The following is an 18,771-nucleotide window of genomic DNA, read 5'->3' as shown; positions in this document are numbered from 1 at the left end:
ACTCGGCCCTGTAATTCCCCGATAGTTTGATTCTGTTTCTGCAGCTTTTCTTCGAATGCGTTCCATCTCTGTCGGGATTCTGCGATGAAATTGACGAGTGTCGATTCCAATCTGGCAATCATCTGTATAAGGCCTGTTTTTACATCAGCTGCAGCCGGAGGAGAGGAGGGTGGGGGAGGGGTCTTTGTTTTCTGAGAGCTGCGGGGTCCCTTTGATTTACTCATTATCCACTCAGTATTAGACTATTTAAATATAATATTCAGCAGCTAATTAAGATTAAAGAAATTTTTTGGGTGGTTTGGCAAGTGTGGTGGGGGCAGGAAACCCACTTTTCCCAGGTTTTGGGAAGGGCTCTGTAGACTCAGACTTGCTGAGTCGCCGCCATCTTGGATCTCCCCAGAAATCATTCTTAAAGCTCTGACTTTTCAAAGAGATGGGAGATTCACTATAAACTCATATATGTTCCTAAGTACATTGGTTGCACATATCGTCAAAAACACAATTTGCTTGTAACAGTTACAATGAACCTACACATTTTAAAGGATACATTTTGGTCAGTGAATCAGCCCTGGAAAATTGTGCAGAATGTGACAAAATAGAGAAAAAGGTTTCTGCGTGTTGAATTGGAGGTACATTTGGAGGTGACGGAAAGGAGAAGGGGTGTACTGAATTTTCAGAGGGGCAGCAGATCCATTAAGATTAGTGAGACCATTAAAATCAATAGCGGGGGTTCTCACTCACCTAAGTAATTAATATCAGTGGAATGCATCTTCAAATAAGATAAGCCATAAATTCTACCTGTTCTCTAACACTGCTGAAATGTCCACACCCCTAGAATGCACATCCCAGTAATAGCTATGAAGGAGAAATAAACTCTAATGTCCATATGCTTTATCTCACATGAGCACACTGTTACACTTCCACAGTTTGTGCAATTGGATAGCTATTTGACCATGCCAACTACATCATAAACCAGAATCTGGCTGGGAAATCTTTTCTTACCAGGAAAGGAGGGCTGAGCTACAATGTAGAGAGATCAGTAGTCCCACTGCTGGGACTAAAAGCAATACCGGGACTTGCTTGAGAAGGCAGGAGGAAACTGGGAGTCATTTTAATTTTGACAGTTAATGAAGAGGTTGCTGCTGGAACTCCTGTCAATTTCAGGACAGTGATTCACTTCTCAGAGTTGGCAACCCGTACAGACAGCTGGCTAGCTCTGCTATGGGCCTTGAGGACCATTTTCCCAGCAGTGGTGATCCAGCTGTGGAGGACCCTCATAAAGTTGGTGGCCCACCCAAAACTCCCTCACAGTTACTTTGAGATTAGGTTTTCAAATACTACCCATTTCCTGAAGTATCACTGAATGAACCACCATCCAAGCAGTGCCACATCCATTGCATTCAGTCAAAAGTGACATGACACCAAGTTATCGTCCAACAGGTTCATTTGAAACCACAAGCTTTCGGAGTGCTGCTCCTTTATCAGGCGACTTCATAAACTCCGAAAGCTTATGGTTTCAAATAAATCTGTTGAACTATAACCTGGTCTTGTGTCACTTCTGACTTTGTCCCTCCCAGTCCAACACAGCCACCTCCACATCATGGCTACTATCAACACTACAAACTGCTGGCTCAAAGTGGAGATGATCTCCAAGAAGATCACAACCATTGACATCGACATTATGTTTCTGCAGAGATGCAAGAAAGCAGATGAGATCCCTGACAGGATTACAGATCACAAATCCACTCAAGTCAATCGACAACACAGACTATGCTGAAAGACTCTGCTGTTGCTCCTCTCACACACTCCTCAACCATCTTGTACACCAGCTCTATAGCAGGCACCTCAACCTTGAAATCGAGACAGAATCCCTATTCTCAGTTTGCACTCAAGACATAGCAGACCAGCTATGAGACACTGCCAAGCAGATGAGGCAACGGAATTATGCCAACTATGTACACACCAAGAATGGGAAACCTGAGAAACTTGGAAAAAAAAGACTTGGTTAAAAAAAATACTTCACCTGACAAAGAGATCCAAAAGCTTATGATTTCAAATCAACCTGTTGGACTATAACCTGGCATCGTGTGACTTCTGACTTGTCCACCCCAGTCTAACATTGGCATCTCCACATCACAGTATTCCATTCAGTAACAGTGTGCATTTCTTTTTAGTAAAACACTATCATTTTTTTTCCAAAAGAGATTACAGTGCTGCCATATTTCTTAGAAAGTGCTTAGGATTCCATCCTTTTAAACAGCACTGGAGACCAGGGATTTCAACAATGAATTTTACCTCAGTGTATTCTAGTCTGCACTTTACTTGGGCAATTATCTGAAAATGTGAGTTTTCTGATTACATTTGATAGCACAATTGCCTGCAGTCATCACTGGATGATTTATCACCGAAACAGAGAGTTAATATCCTCTGAGAGTTAAGTTTAGAATAGACTGTCTTACCTTGCAGTGAAAGTCAAGGTATTTTAATAATTCAGGCGAAGAGGACTGAAACTCCACTGAAGGTATATTTTCCCTTTGAAACATGGAACAGGATTGCAGATTCTTTTTCCTCAGCCATTTCTTTTCTTTTTGAGAGACAGCATGGGTGCTTGAATGTGTCAGTTTTTGTTAGCACGCCAAGTGAAATATAGTTTTAATCATCTTAAAATTAGAACTCAAACATTCAGGGGCCAAGAAAGCACTTTATCCACACACTAAGAGTAATGGAATCCTGAAAATCTCTTCCCCAAAAGGATGTGGATGGCAGGGTCCGTTGGTGTACAGATTTTTGTTCGGTTAACGATATCAAGGGACAAGGAGAAAGCGCAGAGAAGTGCGGCTAAGCAGTAGATCAGCCATGATCCAACTGAATGACAGAGCAATCCCAATGTCCCTTCGATACCAGGTTATATTTAACAAACTTTTATTCTGACAGCAATTGCGTGATATATGATCAATAATTTAGTATGGTTAGAAAACGTAATGCAATTTGGAAATAAAGAAAATCTCCAGTAAAGTGCTTTGCTTTCAGGTTTATTGCTAATAGCTCTTATAAAGACTGCATATAACGGCACCGTGTTCGGGTCAGCATGAAGAAGATGAATTGATTTTCCTGTTAAATATGCATACAAACTGTACTACTGCAAGTGACTGCGATTGGTTTAATGCACATGATTTACATTGTGTAACAGCCCTTTAATGGTAACAGATCCTGTTTTTACAGGGAGACTTTTAAAAAAGTAAACCCTGAAGTAGAGCAGAAGGAGGCCATTCAGCCCATTGAGTCTGCTCCTCCATTCAGTGAGATCATTGTTGATCTGATAATCCTCAATTCCACTTCCCTGCCTTTCCCATAACCTTTGATACTCTTACTGATTAAAACTCTGTCAACCTCAGCCTACTGAACAACCCAACCTCTACAGCCCTCTGTGGTAAAGGAAGCCAGATTCACAACCCTCTGAGAAAAGAAATCAATCCTCATCCCTATCTATGTGGTTGATCTTTTATTCTGAGATGATGCCATCTGGTCTTCAACTCTTCTTTTTAGAGAAAGAAGCTTTCTGCATCCATCTCAAGTCTGCTAAGAATCTTGTGTGTTTCAGTAAGGTTGTCTCTTATTCTAGGAGAAAGTGAGGACTGCAGATGTGGGAGATCAGAGCTGCAAAATGTGTTGCTGGAAAAGCGCAGCAGGTCAGGCAGCATCCAAGGAGCAGGAGAATCGATATTTCGGGCATAAGCTCTTCTCTTATTCTTCAAAGCTCCAATGAGTAGAAGTCCAACCTACACAACTTCTCCTTCAGATGTGCTAAAATGCTTGATAGCCAGTGCATTTCCCTGATTGAATTGAAAAGCCCTGAAAATGGATTACAGAATGATGGATGCCGGAACTTGCCTACTCTGCATACCTCCAGCTGTCATTAACAGAAGCTGCTACCATCTTCATCAAATTGACATCTGGCATCAGAAGTGTATGCACACACATCTATCATCATTTTGATGAATACACAGCAGCCATAGAGGCAAATAAAAGACAGTACTAAGCCTGATTTCATGCCTCATATAAAAATTATTTGCATTACTTGTATTCTTTAAATCACTGTACACATTTTACAACCAAATAGCTTTACTGAAAATCGATTTGTGATCTAGTACTTTGAAGAAGTAATCTAAAAATAATGGACTGAAATGTCTCACAGCACGTCACAGCCAGGTTAGTAGCTGTCATCAGTTTATCGAAATTGACTGGTAGCAGGTACTTCTTCAGGATTGAAATCTGACCTCAGATGGACTCAGAAGGCTAATAATTATGAAATAGATGAAGGAATGGAGAAGTTCAGATGAATGTCAATCTCTGATAGGAGCTTTTATGATGTGGGCAGAAATAATAGACAGAGTCTTCAGCCTACTGTTTCTTTAAGTGAGGAGCAATTTGCTCATATGCCAAAAATGTAATTTCAGCTCTGTCTGCACATCATTCTGATCTCACAGAAGATTTAAGGAAGTAAGCACAAACTGTGCGCGCAGTTAATCGGCTGCTGGTTTTTCACCACGCTTTGTCATCTATTAGCTGAAACTCACAGGATAATATTTCAAAGTTGTTTTTGAAATCTCATTTCCTATAGCCTCACTATCACTTTTATTTGGCTTAAAGTAAAACTCTTGCCAATATTTTTCAAATTAATAAAGTTGATAAGGAAATAAAGTTTGACAGAGTGAAAAATGAGCAGCTGCTTCACTATCAGCCCACTTCATACACGTAGTGCTGATCAGTCTCACCTTCAACATGTCAATTAAAACTGTCCTATACAGATCCTGCAATGGTCAATGCTTCAGATAGGTTTATGACTTAAGCTGGCTTTAGTTAATCTCCTCCTTATATCATTTACTTTGTTGAAGGTGGGAATTGACAATCAGCTGCTTAGAACCCAGCCTGGCCCAGTTAGCCATGTGATTTTCCAGCCTTGTGAGAATCCCTCATTTTAATTACTCCACCCTCTGTGCAGACAGTGAGAGGGGTAGCAAGAAGACGAAATGAAGCATACATTGATTCTGGAAAAGAACTCACCCCCTTCTCACTGTCGCACTAGTTCTGGGAGAAAAGGTCGAGAGCTGATTTCCTTGACCCAGAAGTAATTAAGGACCCTTTGTGGTCACTTCCTGGTCCCAAGAGCCTCAATTTGCCACCTCCCCAGTCACCAGAGTGACCTGCTGGGGAAAACCAGAGTGACCTGCTGGGGAACGGAAGCCTGCAACTGGAGGCAGTCGGGGACACAAAGGGGATGGAACACGCATTGGCTCCTGAAAGCTACAGCCCTCTCCTAGCCATCAGCTGCTTCTGATATTCCAGGGCTCCGACCAAAGTGATGGTCTAGTGGGATTATAGTAAAGCCATTAATCCAGAGACTCAGCTAATGTTCTGGAGACCTGAGTTCAAATCCTACCTCAGCAGATGGTGGAATTTGAATTCAATAAAAAATTTGGGAGTCAGCTGACTGAGACATTTTTTTCCCTCTTCTTTCCTAACGCTTGATTTCCTGTCACTCTGTCTAACTAAGCTTTTATAAAGTTGATGACCCAGCCTCCACTATTGACTGGCAAACCAAAATTTAATCAGCACTGTTGGATTGTAGGGAAAAAGCCTTGTGGTTCACTAATGTCCTTTAGAAAAGGTAATCTACTGTTCTTACCTGGTCTGATCTACATATGAATCCAGACACACAGCAATACAGTTGGCTCTTGATTGCCTTTTGGTTAATGAGGAATGGGCAATAAATATTAGTCTAGCCAACAAGACCCACATCCTTTGAACAAAAATAAAACAAAATGCCAATGTAATTCTCCAAGAGACCCATCTGTCAGCTGTCAATGTGCTGATTGGCGGGCGATGGGGTGAATTGTTTAGGCGATGTCAGTCATCAACTAACTCTCACCTGATACTTTAAGAAAACTGGGAAAATTCCATACTGTGTATTCCTTGCCTTGGTCCCTACTTAAACATTGCCTTTGCATCTCACTTTACACCTTTAAGATATTCTTTAAAACCTACCACTACAACAAATATTTGGTCATGGGCGCTAATATCCTTTTAATTGGCTCATTGTCATGTTTTAGTTTATAATGCCTCTGTGAAGCATCTTGGGGATATTGTTACAGTAAAGGCACAATGTAAACACAAATTGGTGTACAAAAATCACATTGCTTGTGATCTGGGACTGGAGACAGCCATAAACCAATTCACAGGTCAAGATTTCAGTCATAAATAAATTAATTTTGTTTTTTCTAAGTTTCAGTTTTGCTTTCAGTGGGAGCATTCTCAAATACAAATCATGGATTCAAGTCCTAATCCAGAAAGTTGAGGACATAACCCAAGCTTTCAAAATAAGAAGTCTCCCATTTAAGATATATAGTCATTAATGTTGGATTTCTCTTGCCTAAATGAACAATGGAGGCTGGCCTTAAAGGCTCAGGTAAACAGATTGAATGGGAATTCAAGGTTTATGGGGAACAAGAGGGAATTTGGAATGAGAAACTCAATGTGATCAGCCATGACTTTATTGAATGGTGCAGCAAGCTTGAGGAGCCAAATGATGTACACCTGCTCCTATTTCTTATGTTCTGAGTGTGTTCTTCATGGTCAGAGGTGTCATCACTCTGATTAGACAAGGCTTGACTGCCTTCCTCAATTGATGCAACAGCTTCCATTGCACTATTCGAAGATCACCAGTAGAATTTTCCCAGCATACTGGTCAATATTCATCATACGTAGAGATGTAAAACTGATTATCTTAGTTTTATCTTAACTAATGGCAGCTCCTTGCTGCGTGTAAATTGGCTCTCACATTTTCTCCATTATAGCAGTGACTATGCTTCAAAGGTACTTCATTGGCTGCAAGGCTTTGTTTTATTCACTCGTGAGATGAGGGCGTGGCTGGCTGGCCAGCATTTGTTGCCTGTCCCTGACTGCACTTGAACTGATTGTCTTGCTAAGGCCATTTCAGAGGGCAGTTGAAAGTCAGTCACATTGCTGACGATCTAGAGTCACAGGAAGGCCAGACCAAGTAAAGATGGCTGATTTCCTTCCCTGAAGGACATTAGTGAGCCCAACGGCTTTTTTTTCCATGGTCATCAATACATTCTCAATTACAGGCTTCTTTAAGTTTTCATTGAATTCAAATTTTACCATCTGCCATGATAGGATTCAAAGCCAGGTCCCAAGAACATTAGCTGAGGTGCTTTAGACTATCCTGAATTCATGAAAGGCACTGTATAAATGCAAGTTCTTATGTAAAACTATTATACTTTCACACTTGTTTTGGATGTTTTGCATCAAAGTCTTATTTTAGAAATACCTTCCTGGCTCCAAAATGCATTTTGTGCAGGAGTCATAGCAGATAGCTGTTTCTATTACTTTGTGCAGAAAACAATATCATTTTCACGGCTGTTCAGCTTTCAAAGTCCAAAAATAAGACAAGAGTCAGCTCTCCTGCAAGCCTAAATCCTCCAGTCTACATGGATATTCAGCAGATGGATATTTGTGCAAAAGAGGAAAATAAACACGAAGGTGACATGATGGCTCAATAGTTAGCCAGGGACCTGGATTTGATTCCACTCTCGGGTGACTGTCTCTTTGGAATTTGCACATTCTCCTTGTGTTTGAGTGGGCTTCCTCCAGGTGCTCTGGCCTCCTCCCACAATCCAAAGATGTGCAGGCTAGGTGTGTTAGCCATAGGAAATGCAAAGTTATGGGGGAGTGGGTCTGGGAAGGATGCTGTTTGGATAGTTGGTAGGGATTTGATTGGCTGAATGGCTTTCTGCCACACTGTAGGAATTCGATTCTATGATACATTGTAGGGTACCATAAGCTTCCTAAGATGTTGTTGACGAGGAAATCCTCCAATGAAATATAATTAAGCATAGGTTTTCTGATGTTTTGATAGGGATCATAAATGCTAGCTTATGGCATGTCGAAACCAAAACAGTTTAGATTCATTTTACTTAAGCTATCACGATTTTATTAAAGGATTTGAAATATAGGATACCTCACAAAGAACTATTAGATAGCTGCTATACTTCCACATGGCAAAGAGTTGTCAGTAACTCCTTCAGTACACTTCTAATCGCAAGTATTTGAGTCCTGGAACAAAACTTCCTCTCAAAGACCAGCTCAACACATGAATTACCTACTGTCTGGAGAAGATATTGAGATGTCCTGGGAAGCTGCAGCGCAGATAGATAAATTACCATTTTACACAGCCAGTTTTGATCCCTTCAGTGTCATTGCTGTCAATCGAGACCACTGCCATTTCTTCTAAATTTAAATAAAACTTGCAAAGTTGTGAGGCACCCTGAACATTTTTGTTTCATTGCAGCAGCCACAGAATCCCTCCTCAGCCAAGTGATAGCATCTTCATGGAATCAAATGGCGAATAATTGAGTGCTTGTCCATTTTCCATTCTTCAAACTACCAAAACGAACTTCCAAAGAAGAAATAAAGTATAACTTCTGAAGTATTTCTTCTCCACTTGAATTCCGAGAACTTAAAATATTTTTAATTTAACTGAAGAACTAATTTCTTCAGTTTAGAATCAAAAACAGAATTGATCCTGTTTCTCTCCTGTTTTTGCAAAGAATGCAATGCTGTCTGACATCAATAGATGTATCTAAGAGCCTAACTAAGCACGAAGATACACCGTGCTACAAATCACAATGTTATGCTAAAATCATACCATAAAAAGGAGCACATTTGCAAATTCCTTGATTAATATTCCTCCCTTTCAAGAATTTTCCAATTCCAAAACATTTAAGATTCAGAAACAGATGTGCATTGGCTGAAAACATTAATAATACAGGTCATTCTGGTATAATGCACATTTTGTCAATGCAAATCGACTACAAAGCGATTGACGAATTGTGGACACTGTTTGGATAGCGCAAACTTTCTACTGAACGGGTATAACGATTTTCTATAGCGATCTTCTACAGTGCAATTTTCTATAGCAATCTTCCATTACACGAACATCTATAGTGCGAGGTCGCAAGGGAATGTAATTGTCACGTTATAGCAGAATCCTAACTCCTACTCTCTGCAATGTTCATTAGTACATTGTAGTTTCCACTTACTCAAGTACAAAACAATACAGTAATTATTACAATATTAGTAAGCTGGACTAAACAAAATAACTGAGAATTAAAATAATGTTCCCTCTGTCCCTACTGTTGGTTTTTATGAGAAGTAAAGAGATCATTATTCACATAAAAATCCTATGAGAGCACTAAAGTGAGGCTGCTGTCAAATAGTTAATGATACTGTGTCTTTTTTTCATTATTAATATGAAAAATATTACACAGTAATGTGTGATTCAGTCCCCAATGACAATCACAAAAAAAAAGTTTTTACGGAATTCTATACAATCAGACCAGTTTATGAAAAATGAATGATCCTGTTTCCCTTCTGTTTTTGCAAAGAATGCAATGCTGTCTCTGACATCAATATTGTCAGCGGATGTATCTGAGAGTCTAACTAAGCACGAAGATACCACTGTGCTGCAAATCACAATGTTATGCTAAAATCATACCATAAAAAGGAGCACATTTGCAAATTCCTTGATTTATATTCCTCCCTTTCAATAATTCTCCAATTTAATTTTAAAAGATGCCATAGTCTCTATCAAGGAATTGGGAGGAAAATGTTCACAAGATCCATAAATATGTTTGGGATTAACCTGTGCCCATTTATTCTTGGGAAGACAGCAAACAGACTTCTCCTTGCCTACCCATTGACACAATTGAACTGTGCAGCCAGCACTATTGGTGAGTAGCTGCATACCTGATTAGGAGGTGCAAAACTTTGAGTTGCTGCTATAAATTTAAGTTGGCCTATGGGTGTTAAAACATGCTGATGCTTTTCAGGGTGGAAGTGGTGACAAGCTCTGCGGTGCAGTAAAATAACAAGCAGAAGTTAGTCAGTAGCCGAGTGCTGCACTCAAAGCTCAGACGATTTCAATTCATTCATGGAATATGGGCAGTGCTGCTGGACCACCATTTATTACCCATCCCTAACAGCTCTGGAAAACATCGTATTGAGCTGTTTCAATCTTTGGGGTTAAGGGGCATCTGCAATATTGTTAGAAAGGGAATTCCAAGATTTGGAATCAGCAACTGTAAAGGAACAGTAATATAGTTCTCAATCAGAATGGTTTGCAACTTGGAATGGAATTTGCAAGTGATGGTGTTCACATGCATACACTCCCCTTGTCCTTCTAGATTTTAGTGGTTATGCGAGAAGATGCTAATGAAGGAACCTTTGAGTGTTAGTGCAGTGCATTTTGTTAATACCACGTACTGCAGCCACTGTGTGTTCGCTGGATCAGGAAGTGAATGTTAAAGGTGGTAGATGGGGTATAAATCAAATGGACTGCTTTGTCCTTGATGGTGTCAAGCTTACTGAGTATTGTTGAGCTGCATCTATTCAGGTATGTAGAAAGTATTGCATCGCAGAGCTGACATGTGCCTTGTTGATGGTGGACAAACTTTGGGAGTCAGAAGATGAGTTACTTGCTGCAGAATTCTAGGCCTCTGACTTACTCTTGTAGATACAGTATTTATGTGGCGAGTTCAGTTCCACTTCTGGTCAATGGTAACCCCCAGAATGTTGATTGTGGGGGATTCAGTAATGGCAATGCCATTGAATGTCAAGAACACTGAATAGATTCTCTCATGTTGGAGGGGATTATTTCCTGACTCTTATGTGGTGTTGCATGGCATTGATGCCGTCCAGATCTTGCTGTTTTTGGACATGGACTGCTTCAGTATCTGAGGAGTTGTGAATATTGCTGAATATTGTGCCATCATTGGCAAAAATCCTCACTTCTGATTTTATGATGGGGACAGATGAATAGCTGAAGATGGTTGGGCCCAGGACACTAGCCTGAGGAACTCGCGCAAAGAGGTCCTGGAGCTCAGATGATTGATCCATAACAATTACAACCATTTTCCTTTGTGCTAAGTATAACACTTACCAACAGAGATCTCCCTGATTCCCATTGATTGCAGATTTGCTTGCTGTCACAGTTAGTCAAGTGCAGCTTTGATGTGAAGGGCAGTCACACTGACTGCAACCTTGGAGTTTAGCTCTTTTGTCCCGGTTTGGACCAAGGCTGCAAAGAGGTCAGGAACCCAGTGACCTTTGCAGAACATAAACTGAGTATCACAGACTGGATTAACATTTTGCAATTGATACCTGATCACACTGTCAATGACCCCTATCATCACTACGCTGATCACTGAGAGTAGACCAATGGGGTTGTAACTGGCTCGGTTGGTTTGAGAATGCTGAATTAAAAGCAGTCACAGAGCAACCATCATGTCAAGTAGGCCCTGTGATAGATAGTTGCAGAGAAAGATAAGGAGCTGGATTTTACACTCAAGTCAGGGAGGAGTTTGAAGGTGGCAGCTTCATAAAATCCAGCGACTTCACTGCTCATTGGCCACCTGCCCATCCCAGACCTAATTTAAAAAAAAACTAAATTGAAAGGGTTAACATTGACACAAAAATATAAGCTTTGTTTCACAAATACAAATGCAATATTTTCTGCTTAAATTGGAAATTTTAAGCTGGCCAGGGAAGGGGAACTCCTTCTGGTCCATCTCATGGTGAAAGTAGTTGATGTTCCCTTAAGCAGCATTGGTTCAGGGATTGGGGTGGGGGGTGTTGGTGCTAGTCTTTGGGGTGGGGTGAAGGGGTTGGATGGGTTGGCACCGGTCTTCCTACTGCTGAACACATGTTCAATGTTTAGGTTAAAGAAAAGCAATAGCTGAAGTATGGCAAGATGGCGCAATGGGCATTAAATCAAATGTTACTTGCTGACAGATGGAACTAACTGCTTACTTTGTATACATGCAGCGCATGTTGCTGTTATTTATCAAAATGGTACCCAGTGCAAGGCTCAGAGCTGTGTGTCTATGCAGCACATATGCCACTTAACACTCAAAACAGCATTAAAAATACAGAACCAAATTCTCCAACCACTCAATAAAATTCCTGCATGAAACCATCTCTTTTTGGATGCCTTTTTATGCTTTTGTAGTGCAAATTCCAATGACCATGTTGCTTTCAAATAAATTGAACTGAAGGAGATAATCATCTGCTGTTTAGCTTCTCAAAATCTTTCATAATTTTGACAACGCAGACAGGTTTCCCATATTCTACATTGTTGCAGTGAAAAAGCCCAAAGCTTAGAGACAGGGTGAGATTTACAGTTAGAGTTACACTGAGCAAATAAATATATTATTCTAAGTATCGGGAATTCAAATCTTGGAAGGAATGTCCAGGAAGTTGGATTTTATTTCATCTTTGGCAAAGAAGAAATGTATAGGTGACCTTAATAAATATTATCTGTCATCGCTGTTATTATTCCAGTGACTCTTTACTACGCCCTTGCTATAACTGTGACATCCCTCCTATAATTAGATACCCAGAACGATACAGAACTGGGACAGCCACTTCTGCTGCATCAGCTCCCAATGTGTTTTGGGAGCACGCATCAAGAGGTTGTACACTCTAAATCTGTAATTCTGTTTATTGATGGTAAAGGAGCTGGCATAGTGCCAGCTTTATCCCAGTAATCTAACTGCAGTCTCACCGATGCCTTGGAGAAATTCACTCCCTTGCTTTTATATCCAATGCTCCTACAGACAAGATCCAGAATCCCATTTATGATATCATGCTTCAGAATTCCTGCTTATTTAGTCTGGGAACACTAAAGCATAATGTGGTTTTCATATGAAATCAGATTCAGGATTTTAAAGATTAACTCACAAGGATCCAATGTTCTTCCCTGTGATTCCAAAAGAGTAAGCCTGAAGTAACTGAGAGGATGTTGAAATGAATTGAAGTGTTCTCCCAAAGATGCCGCATTTCTGAAATTTTTCCCACACCAGATTAAAATAGAACATAAGGAAACTCTACCAACAACTAGATGTAATTTCCCAACTTTGCTTCAAGTATGATTATGAGAATATGAAATGCTTTAACACCTTGAGACATTTTAGAAGTTAGAAGAATGAGAGATAACCCCATTGAAACATTAAAATTCCTAAGGGGCTTGACAGGGTAAATGCTGAGAGGATGTCTCCCCTCATGGGACAGTGTAGGGCCAGAGGGCATAGTCTCAGAATAAAGGGGCGCCAATTTAAGACTGAGCTGAAGAGCAATTTCTCTTCTCAGAAGGTTGACAGTCTTGGAACTCTTTGTCACAGAGAGCTGTGCAAGCAGAGTCCTTAAGCATATTTAAGGCTGAGACAGATAGATTCTTGATCAGTAGGGTGATCAAGGGTGATGGGGACAACACAGGGAAAAGGACATGAGAAATGTCCGATGAGCCATGATCCCATTGCATGGAGCAGGTTGGAAGTGCTGAACAGTCTACTCCTGTTCCTATTTGTTATGGTCTTATTATCTCTATGCCGAAGCCACTGCAGGATTCCGCTGAGGAGATGTCCTTGGTCTCTTCATGTTTACCTATGTGCTGCAACATTACTAATAACATGAGGTCAGCTTCCACTTGAACATTGATGGTTACTCAGCTCCACCTCCAGTACTTCCCTTGAATTATGAAAGGGCTGTAAACTCTCAGGCTGCTTGTCTGAATAGGAAGAAAAAGGCCATTGACTTTGACCAATATCACAAGACATGTTGCCTTGTCACTTATTCCATCTTTCTCCCCAATTCGTGATCTCAGGTTACAGCAGGCTGTTAGACTCAGAGTTGAGTTTCTGACACTATGGGGAAAAACCTGGTCGTCAACAGCAGGGGCTCTCCATCTAAGTAGGTCTTTGGTAGGCTATGGAGGATCCTGGGAGTCAGAAGTAGCATGCTGGGATAGAGAAGGGACTGGAATTATGTGGGGAAATTCAAACTATAAGGGGAGAGGTGGAAGCACCCGTTCATAAGTTACTGCAGGAGCGGGGCTCATCGACAGTATTAAACACCCTGGCCTCGATGGAGTGCCTTGATATTTCAATATGGTGGGCATGACTAAGCGGTAGGGCAGGTGCTCATGGTGTAATGCTGAGAGCTGAAGATGTAATTCAAAGAGGTGTGTGGGAACATTGGAAAGCTCCGTCTTGATGGTGTAAACATAGAATGCAAGGAAGAAAGGAACATGGTGGTGCTCTTCATTACAGGCTGAGCCTGTGACACACTGCGCCAAGTGCAATGTGTTTACCCTCATGCAACTTGTAAATGCAAGATGGAAATGAAACATGGTTACAACCACACCCAGACTGGGCGGAGTAAGTATTTCTTGACCTAATCGCAGCAGCATTAAAACTTTCATCAGTGACCACAAATAACAAAGATTATGCAAGATCCTAATTTCATGTGACCTTGAACTGTAAGTATTCACCAACCTGCTTTCAAATGCAATGCTGCCTTTCTTGTGTGATTTGGTGGAGGGAATACAAGGCACCAGTAATCAGATAGCACTTACAATTTTTTACTGCATCTGCAGACATGGCTTATGCTGTATTCATTGGAACAAGATCCCTGAATTAGAATTTCATGGAGTGGCATTGCATGACCCTTCTTGCTACAGTACTCATGCCCCACTCTATGGAGGTGTTTGTGAACCACTAATTACTGAATTCCTCACAATGATGTTTACTCAGAGAAAAAGTTACTCTTTGCAACCACGACTGTGGACTGCATCACAGTAGAAACAGAATCATAGTGGAGTAGACAATCAATCTGCTGAAATAACGTTCCTGATGCTTGCATCAGTGTCAGGAGTGAACCTTGCAAGGGGAGTAAGCCCTGAAAAGTGCACTATATAAATTTTGCATTCTGTGCTCTGTGCAAGTGAAACTGGCAAAGAAGGGATATGATGGATGCTGAGGAGCTGGGAGAGCAGCAGTAGCCTTCTGAGGACGAAAGGAAGGACACTGTGCAAGAGGAACATCACCTTCTGTATGACAGAGGGCTGCAGCATCAGGCACAACAAGCCAATTTAACTTTTACTTAATGACGCCCAGTTCAAATAGATGTGAGCTGAGTCTGTGATCACCCGGGGACTGTAAATTGGTTACTGCTTGAAAAGCAAACGGTCTCTGTTTTAAGAAGCAAAGTGAATTGATTGTGCTTTTGTTCGCTGTTGTCATTGCTGAATAAAAATGATGGTCTTCAGCTGTTTGAAGGCTTTCCAGCATGCAGTGGTTCTACCTTGAACAATGAGAAAATGTTCGGCTAAATGTTAGGCAAGCTAGATGTTAGGGCAGCATGGCGGCTCAGTAATCAGCACGTCTCACAGCACCAGGGGCCCAGGTTCAATTCCAGCCTCAGGTGACTGTCTGTGTGGAGCTTGCACGTTCTCCCCGTGTCTGCGTGGGTTTCCTCGGGTGCTCTGACTGCCTCCCACAAAGCAGAAGATTTTCAGGTTAGGTGAATTGGTCATGCTAAGTTGCCAAAATAATGTTCAGGGATGTGTTGGTTAGGTGCATAGTCAAGAGCAAATGTAGAGTAATAAGAGAATGAATCTGGCTGGGATACTGTTCAAAAGGTTGATAAGAACTTGTTGGGCCAAATGGCCTGTTTCCACACTGTGGGGATTCTATGATCTATTCTTTGATCTAAGCTGGGCACTGGGAAAGGGTTCCAAGATGGGTAATCTGGATGGCTTTGTCCTAAATAGCAACAGAATTATGAATGTGTGCTTGGATTTGTAATGAAATATTAGCCATGCCACTTATGTGCACTCAAATATACTCATCTTTTGCTCTCATCTCACTATATGCATGGTGAAGCACAACTCCTGGTTGGCAGCATTTGATCTGGTGCACAACTGGACTTTAATAATGCACTAGGGCTCGGCATCTAGGGAAATCCTAGCAGTGGTAAGTACTTTTCCTTTTGTGAGAGTATGGCACATTGACAGGTATATACCTTCCGCAGTCTATGTTAGGGAGAAAAGATTGGATATGCACACATGGCTAGGGAACTGGATTTGTAAGTCATGGAGATGGAATGGTCAGTTAGTAATGGGATTAAACCTGAGCAAAGAATATTAAATTGAAGGGTTTGGTGATCAGGAGCTAATGTAGGTCATCATGGTCTTGAAGTGGGACAGGATGCAGGAAACAGAGGTTTGAATTGACTGTGAGAATGGGAGGTAAAAACAATGACTGCAGATGTTGTAAACCAGATTCTGGATTAGAGTGGTGCTGGGAAAGCACAGCAATTCAGACAGCATCCGAGGAGCAGGAAAATCGACATTTTGGGCAAAAGCCCTTCATCAGGAATAGAAGCAGAGTGCCTGCAGGGCAAGGTATCATAGAGATGAGTAAGGCATGATGGTAATAAGTTGAGTTTTGGTGAATATTGTTAATCATTTTGTAAACAGAGAGAAATAATTCATGAAACTCACTAAAATTCACACTTAGCTGAAAAACTATAAAATTCGCTCCCATATGATATCCATCTACTACCTATTTCTATAACAGTGACCATTCCTACCCTTGTTTTGGCCCACCTGCAGCAAAAGGGTTGATTCAATTAGTCAAAAGTTGACCTGATTGGTCTCCCATTCTCTCCACCCTGCAGGCACTCTGCCTCTATTCCTGATGAAGGGCTTTTGCTCAAAACGTCGATTTTCCTGCTCCTCGGATGCTGCCTGAACTGCTGTGCTTTTCCAGCACCACTCTAATCCAGAATCTGGTTTACAACATCTGCAGTCCTTATTTTTACCTCCCATTCTCACAGTCAATTCAAACCTCTGTTCCCTGCATCCCGTCCCACTTCAAGACCATGATGACCTACATTAGCTCCTGATCACCAAACCCTTCAATTTAATATTCTTAGACTCAGGTTTAATCCCGTTACCAACTGACCGTCCCATCTCCATGACTTACAAATCCAGTTCCCTAGCCATGTGTGCATATCCAATCCTTTCTCCCTAACATAGACTGCTGAAGGTATATCTGTCAATGTGTCACACTGTGGAGTTCTTTCCCTAACCCCAACTGCATCCTTGCCCTCCTTAAGAACCTCTTTAAAACCCTTTTATCCCCCCATTATTAAAGGACCTACTGTCACTTAAGAACGTTGCATTAGTCTGAGTCCACCTAACCGGTGGGAACTTTGAGATAATGACAGCTATTGGGATGGCATTAAGGGGTAGGCATATATCTAGCAGAGGTGGGACAGGATGTCTAACTCCTTTGGGACAGAACCTGAAAACATTCTTTCTGCTCCAGCAGCGGTAAAATCTCTCACTCACAGATTCTCAAACTTTAGGTAGATGCACAGAGTGGCTTGGCCCCCTTTTTTCTCTAACTTTAGATTTAATCTGTGCCCTGTCTCTCGCACACACAAGCTCTCTGCTTGTTTATTCCAATAATGTTACATGAGTGCAAAAATCATAACGCAATCAATGTTCATCATGTGAAACTTTCTGTAACAATAAACTTGCCTAAGGAAGACCATATGGTGTTTTCTTACATGAAAAGCAAATTACATGCATGACCAAACTACAGCTACTATACTCATAATCTTAAAGGTTATAGCAAAAGAAGTGTGTGTGGCATTGACCTTCCTATTGTTATTATGTCAGCTGCGTAGGTAGTCCTCTCACCTCTGAATCAGATGCATGAGGGTTCAGAGACCTAAGCACAAAACTCAGGCTAATGTTCAAGTGCAAAAGTATAGATACTATGTCTCAGGTGCACATACAAACTCCCCTGGCACTATTCCAGACAATGTAGGGAAATTACCCCTGAAGTCCTGGCCAACATTTATCTCCCTGTGAATCACTGGGACATATTACGTGATCATTATGAAATTGCTGCTTGTTAGGGCTTACTGTGTACCAGCTGACTGCTACATTTCCTAAAATAATAGCTGTTGTGTATCTTGGCTCAGAGCTGCACAGATCTGACTCAAACCTGGTCGCATGCATGCATAAATGCTTCATCAGAAATGCCTTTAAAAGGGTCTGCAGCCATAAGCTTACTGCATCTCCCAGGTTTGCCTCTCAACACACAGCACAGTCAGCAGTCAACATATACACACAATCATAAACCAAGTAATTGAACACAACAGTCATTACACATTAAAACTATTGCATTGGCTGTAAAGCTCTTAGAGATGCCTTAAGATCATGAATGGCACTGCCTAAATCCAAGTATTTTTCTTTTAATATTTGATGTCAGAAGGTAACCTTCAATATTTTTTTCATTGCTTTTATGTTTCATTTCATAATATAAGAAAGTTTACATATAGATCTTCATCTCAACTGTACTTATAGACACAGGAAGAATAATTGTGGATGGACCAAAAAATGAATGAGGCTGGAGGAGGTTACAGAGATATAGAAGCGTAAGGTCAAAGAGAAACTTTAAAACAGGGGTGAAATTCCAAATTTGTGATGTGTTTCTGGGAGTAGTCCTGAGTGAGGTGCTGGAAAAGAACAGCAGGTCAGGCAGTATCCAAGGAGCAGCAACACAAAGATCTTGTAGTTAGAATGGAGGCAGGAATTGAGGTAGTCATTTGCAAGGGCGGAGGTTGTTTATTGAGGAGCGAGTACTGGAAGTTTCAAAGAAAAAGGGGCAGTGCACAAGAAGGGAGAATCATCAACAAAAACACCTAACGAGGGGTTGAGGAGGAAGGTTGGGTGGTCAGTTGTTTCGTAGGTATAGATCTAAGAGAACAGCAGGTCAGTCTTATGGTCAATATGAGCTCAGACAGGGTATGATGGAGATAGACTAGAGAACGATTGCCAGC

This window comes from Hemiscyllium ocellatum, chromosome 8 (genome assembly GCF_020745735.1).
Source record: "Hemiscyllium ocellatum isolate sHemOce1 chromosome 8, sHemOce1.pat.X.cur, whole genome shotgun sequence".
NCBI lineage: Eukaryota > Metazoa > Chordata > Chondrichthyes > Orectolobiformes > Hemiscylliidae > Hemiscyllium > Hemiscyllium ocellatum.
The sequence above is the reverse complement of the archived record's forward strand: the minus strand, read 5'-3'. Positions refer to the sequence as shown.